The sequence below is a fragment of the Mandrillus leucophaeus genome, unplaced genomic scaffold, assembly GCF_000951045.1.
Source record: "Mandrillus leucophaeus isolate KB7577 unplaced genomic scaffold, Mleu.le_1.0 Scaffold238, whole genome shotgun sequence".
Lineage (NCBI taxonomy): Eukaryota > Metazoa > Chordata > Mammalia > Primates > Cercopithecidae > Mandrillus > Mandrillus leucophaeus.
The window spans coordinates 1,022,610-1,029,480 of NW_012102454.1; positions in this window are offsets into that span (position 1 = coordinate 1,022,610).

Here is a 6,871-nt window from a genome sequence, read left to right on the forward strand (position 1 = left end):
TGGAGAGTTTCTGCCGAGAGATCTGCTGTTAGTCTGATGGGCTTCCCTTTGTGGGTAACCCGACCTTTCTCTCTGGCTGCCCTTAACATTTTTTCCTTCACTTCAGCTTTGGCGAATCTGACAATTATGTGTCTTGGAGTTGCTCTTGTCGAGGAGTATCTTTGTGGCGTTCTCTGTATTTCCTGAATTTGAATGTTGGCCTGCCTTACTAGGTTGGGGAAGTTCTCCTGGATAATATCCTGAGGAGTGTTTTCCGACTCGGTTCCATTTTCCCCCTCAGTTTCAGGCACACCAATCAGACATAGATTTGGTCTTTTCACATAATCCCATATTTCTTGGAGGCTTTGTTCATTTCTTTATCCTCTTTTTTCTCTAGACTTCTTGCTTCGTTTCATTCATTTGATCTTCAATCATTGATACTCTTTCTTCCAGTTGATCGAGTCGGTTACTGAAGTTTGTGCATTTGTCACGTATTTCTCGTGTCATGGTTTTTATCTCTGTCAGTTTGTTCATGACCTTCTCTGCATTGATTATTCTAGTTATCCATTCTTCCATTCTTTTTTCAAGATTTTTAGTTTCTTTGCGCTGGTTATGTAGTTCCTCCTTTAGCTCTGAGAAGTTTGATTGACTAAAGCCTTCTTCTCTCAACTCGTCAAAGTCATTCTCCATCCAGCTTTGATCCGTTGCTGGCGATGAGCTGCATTCCTTTGGAGGGGGAGATGCGCTCGATTTTTTGAATTTCCAGCTTTTCTGCCCTGTTTTTTTCCCATCTTTGTGGTTTTATCTGCCTTTGGTCTTTGATGATGGTGACGAACTGATGGGGTTTTGGTGTGGGTGTTCTTTCTGTTTGTTAGTTTTCCTTCTAATAGTCAGGACCCTCAGCTGCAGGTCTGTTGGAATTTGCTTGAGGTTCACTCCAGACCCTGTTTACCTGGGTATCAGCAGCGCAGGTTGCAGAAGATAGAATATTGCTGAACAGCGAGTGTTGCTGTCTGATTCTTGCTCTGGAAGCTTCGTCTCAGGGGTGTACCCCGCCATGTGAGGTGTGAGGTGTGAGGTGTTGGTCTGCACCTAGTGGGGGATGTCTCCCAGTTAGGCTACTCAGGGGTCAGGGACCCAGTTGAGCAGGCAGTCTGTCCATTCTCAGATCTCAACCTCTGTGCTGGGAGATCCACTGCTTTCTTCAAAGCTGTCAGACAGGGGCATTTACCTCTGCTGAGGTTTCTTCTGCTTTTTGTTTAGCTATGCCCTGTCCCCAGAGATGGAGGCTACAGAGGCAGGCAGGCCCACTTGAGCTGTGGTGGGCTCCACCCAGTTCAAGCTTCCAGGTGGCTTTGTTCACCTACTTAAGCCTCAGCAATGGTGGGCGCCCCTCCCCCAGCCTCGCTGCTGCCTTGCAGTTAGATCTCAGACTGCTCTGCTAGCAATGAGGGAGGCTCCGTGGCCGTGGGACCCTCCCATCCAGGTGTGGGATATAATCTCCTGGTGTGCCTTTTGCTAATACTCTTGGTAAAGCACAGTATTAGGGTGGGAGTTACCTGATTTTCCAGGTGTTGTGTGTCTCAGTTTCCCTTGGCTAGGAAAAGGGATTCCCTTCCCCCTTGTGCTTCCCAGATGAGGCGATGCCTCGCCCTGCTTCAGCTCTGGCTGGTCGGGCTGCACCAGCTGACCAGCACCAATTATCTGGTACTCCCCAGTGAGATGAACCCGGTACCTCAGTTGAAAATGCAGAAATCACCCGTCCTCTATGTCGCTCGTGCTGGGAGCTGGAGGCTGGAGCTGCTCCTATTCGGCCATCTTGCTCCAATGTTGTTTATAAGTAAGATCAGTTTTGTTTCTTTGTTTTCAAACTGGCAACTGTGGAATTTATTGGATTAAAATTGTTAATATAATTCCTTATTACCTATTATAATCTGTAAAAGCTGGGTGTGGTAGCGCCCAACTACTCTGGAGGCCGAAGCAATCCACTTGCTTCAGTCTATGAGTTCGAGGCTGCAGTGAGTCACGATCGTGCCACTGCACTCTAACCAAAGTGAAAGAGCAAGACCCTGTCTCTCAAATAAACAAGTAAATAAATAAATAAAATCTTTATAAAATCTAGTGATGTCACCTCATCTGTACCTAACATTGGTAATTTGTGTTTTCTTGTCAGTCTGGTTAAAGATGGATCTGTTTTATTGATCTGAAAAAATCAGTTTGTTGTTTCACTGGTTTTTCTCTATCATTCCATTTTCTGTATCATTAATTTCTCTCCAATCTGTATTATTTCCTTATTGTTTTGAGTTTCACTTTTTTTTTTCAAGTTTCTAAGGTTGAATCTGTCATTGATTTGAGACATTTCTTTTTTTTTTTGGGGGGGGGGATGGAGTCTTGCTCTGTGGCCCAGCCTGGAGTGCAGTGGCATGATCTTGGCTCACTGCAACCTCTGCCTACTGGGTTCAAGCGATTCTCCTGTCTCAGCCTCCTGAGTAGCTGGGATTACAGGTGCACGCCACCATACCCAGCTAATTTTTGTATTTTTACTGAGACGGGGTTTCACCATGTTGGTTGGCTGGTCTCAAACTCCCGACCTCGTAATCCACCTGCTTCAGCCTCCCAAAGTGTTGGGATTACAAGCATGAGCCACTGCTCCTCGCCAATTTAAGACATTTCTTTTCTGATACAGGCATTTAATCTATAAATTTAGCAGCATCTACAGTTTATTTTGTATGTTGTGCTGATGTGTAAGAAGATAGTGGCCCAGCATAGCTCTACTCTTATCTGTGGAGATTCCTGGGTATCCATCTTTAACCCTTGGTCAAGATAAACTAGTGGGATTTATGATGAGCCCTTTAAGATATGAAATCCCTCATGGTCCTGAGGGCCGATGTGTCTACCAATGGCTTTTGCTGTGGTCTGAGGGCTTCTGTTCCCTCAAGATTCCTCTGTTGAAAACTAATTGTCAATATGATAGTTTGGGGGGGATGTGGGGCCTTTGGGAGGTTATTAGGTCATCAGGCTGGATGAGTGCCCTTATAAAAGAGGCCCCAGACAGCTGTCTTGCCCCTTCAGCCATGTGAAGACACAGCTAGAAGGTGCCTTCTAGGTGTCAGAAAGCAGCCCTCACCAGACTCTGAATGTGCTGGCACCCGGATCTTAGACTTCCCAGCCTCCAAAACTGAGGAATACATTTCTGTTGTTTTTCAGCAACCCAGTTTATGATTTTTGTTATAACAGCCAGAACAGACTAAGACACCTTTACCTGGCCTAAACATCTAGACAGCTGGTTCTGGTCATAGAGCCAGAGGAACATAAAAAGCCTTGCTAGGAACTTTTGCTCTGAGCGCTTCCAAAGCCAGGATTGACTGAGTACGTCTTGTTGGCTCAATCCAGAAATGAAGCATGTCATGTGTGAATAAGGCTTTTATAGGTGTTTTTCCTGCAGAATTGAGAATTTAAGTAAATATTAATAGAATGGATTATAAGCCATTTAATAGATTAAGAATGAGCCTGATTTCTGCCTCAGGTCATGATCCAATTAAATGACCAGAATTTTCTCTTGCTTTCAACAAGAAGAAAACCAGATGAAATATATGAAAACAGTAACACTGTTTTCCGGCATTGGGTAACAGGCAATGAAGGACTGGGATCTCAACAAGAAAAGATACAAAGTGTGTGAGTCCTACAGTTGTTCCTGCTTACAGTGTAGGAGAAAAATAAGGATATGTGGTGACCACAGCAGGGAGAATTTAGGTGGGAATAGTAGGGGACAGGAGAGAGGCAAAGAATTGCAGAAGTATCCATGTAAATCTTTGACTAAGTCCTGATCTGCGCAAGTGTGATCAGACACTACCTGAGGTTTGAAACAGAACCTCTAGAAAGCAACATCCCAAACAATTATTTGAGCTCATCCAGGGCTGGAAATTGTGTGTTCACCTGCCAGTATGGAACACCTATTAGTACAGAAAACGCTAGGTAGAAAGGTATCTCCTAAATAAGGGGGCTGATTAAACTTTGACCAGAGGCTGCTCTGGCCCCACACTGGAAAAGTCTGGAAAAGGAAGACCTAGAACCAAGCAGGCAAGAGGAAGACCTGCTGCCAAGTAATTTTATTGAATGACATATCGAGGCCCAATATCACGTAAACCTATACAAACAAATGAAACATTCAACACCGTAAAAGTCAGTTTCTGGCATCTAATAATTACCATGCACACAAAGCAGTGGTGATGGAATAATCATTAACCAGAAAAGAGTGAATTGATAAGCACAAAAATGATAAATAAGATGAAATTAATGGACAAATATGCTACGTAGCTTTCATAACTAGCCTACATTTGTTGACAAAAGTATGGGGGAAAAAACTTGATAATGAGAAAAAGAAGATATATGTCTAGACTTCTGGTTTCCACTCTAACATGTAAAGAGCTTGTAATTTCCATCCTCACAACAAAAAGTTGAACAAACTGAAAATCAATAACCCTTCTTAAGTCCATCAAAGAATTGAGTTCATAGGGCAAAGCAATGCCCCCCAAACTGGAGAGACAGCAAATATAGAGGATCAGATTTTGAGAAGCGGAAGCCTCTGGAGCCGGCAACTGATAGGAACAGGTGAACTAACTAAATTGCTGGAGGGTAAGGGTGGACAAGCTTGAGACTTAAAACCTGGGAGCCCAGTCTCATAATGGGGGCAGCACCCCTACTTTCATGAGACACACCAGAGTCTACCTCCAGGAGACACACCAGATTCTCATGATGAAGACTGGGGAAAAATTATCTCATGCTTCAGGCAGGGGGAAGGGTGAAAATAATCATTCTGAAATACACCCAAGGAAATGAGCATTTTGAAATAAGCCCAAAGTGTTCTGTGCTATATAACAAAAGCCTGCTCTCAAGGGAAGCTACTTTACGAAATCATGTGTGACCTGGGAGAAGAACTAGTCTGTCCATCCCGTCTAGCCTTCCTATCTCAAAGGGAGAAAAAAATGTTTCTGAAGGTCAGCCCAAGGACACAGGCTTGCTGATAAAACCAAGATGTAATCATGAGATTATAAAATGCTACCTCTCTACAATACCTTATCACCACATCAATGGGGCTCCAGTATAATAACTGTGGATGGCAAGTGATAGTGCCCTAAGACACAGACAGGAATTTCTAGGGAAACTCACAAACAACCACAGGGATATAAATAAGGACATTAGAGGAAATTGAATCCTCTGAAACCTACAGCTACAGCAAATAAACAGCCAAAATTATAGCCAGATAAACATAAAACCTCATAGTAAAGTCCTATTTATCTTAGTTCATATTGAAATGGGATAATTCCATTGACCCCTTCACAGACAAGAACTGGAGTGGTTTGTTTCACTCAGCCCACAGTTCTCAACCCCTCATGAGGAGGTGTGGGGGAGCACACAGGTAAGTAGGTGCAGAAGCCAGGGCGAGTGCCTTTGAGGGCCAGCTGGAATGAACCCTGTACCGGCTAGGAGTAGTACTCTGTACCAGCAGCATCTGGGGGGGCTTGGGGGGATTGGTTCCCGACCCCCGGAGCCCCAGAGGGCATGTGTTACAGTGCACTTCTTTAGCTTTGGCATCTGTGGATGGCTTAAGTATTTAACAGCTCAGTGTTACAGGCCTCTGTATTCTGAGCTCTTGTTTGGCATCCAGGAAGAATCAGGTTGCACAAACGAGTTGAAGATGGTAAATGCAGGGGAGTTTATTGCTGATGAGAGTGGTTCTCAGTGGGAAAAGGGAGCTGAAAAGGGGATGGAGTGGGAAAGTGGTCTTTCCCTGGAGTTCAGCTGTCTCTGGCCAGGCTCCCCTTCAAAGTGGTGCTGTCTGAAGTCAAGCTGCATCCATCTGTAGTCTCCAATGCTCTGCTGCTGCTGATTCTCTCGACGTTCAGCCACTTATTTCTCTGTCAGCTGAGGTCTGGGGTTTATATGGCTGAATAGGTTTGTACTACTATCTGTTTGCAGTCATATTCAAGCTCCCCAGCTTCCTCTGAGAGGAAGGTAGGGCTGGGTTTAGGGAGGGACAGGTTCTTGATTGGGCTGCACACCCCTCTGATAGCAGAGCTTGATACCTGAGGAGGCAGTTGTCCTTTAGCCAGAGACTCCTTAGAAGAAAGCAGTTCTGCCACATTATGTGGAGTGTAAATGGTTAAGTTATTCCCCATGGCTAACGTTAGTAGCCTCTGGTACCAACAAGGCTACCACTGCAACTGCCCTGAGGCAAACCAGCCATCCTTTGGCTACCAAATCAAGCTCCTTTCTTAGGTAGACTACAGGCTGCTAGGCTGGACCCTGGGCCTGGGTTAGGACTCCCAGGCCCATTCCCTTATTTTCTGACATATAAAGATCAAACATCTTCCCTATGGGAAGACTAAGGGTTGGTACCTTAAGCCAGGCTTGTTTTAGTTGGTCAAAAATCATTCTAGCCTCTGGTTCCCAAATTGCAGAGTGAGTTTTAGTGGCCTTAGTCTCCTTTATTATTTGATGTAAGGGATGAGCTATTTCACCATACCCTGGTATCCATAGTCTGCAGAATCCTGTAATGCCTAAGAATCCCCTCAGTTGCTTGAAGGTTTGTGGGAGGGGAGAGGAGGAGATGGGCTTAATCCTTTCTTTGCCCAATGCCCTTGTCCCCTCTGACAAGACTAGGTTCAGGTACTTCACTAAAATCGGACAGAGCTGAGTTTTAGATTTTGAAACCTCGTATCCTCTGTTAGCCAGAGATTTTAAAAAGAGCCTTACTGCCCTCCTGAGAGATTTTCTCAGTTGGAGTGCAGAGGGGAATGTCATCTATGTATTGACATAGTAACCTGAGGATAAAGGAACTTGGAGAGGTCTCTTGATAATACCTGCCCAATCAAGTAGGGGCTGTCTCAGA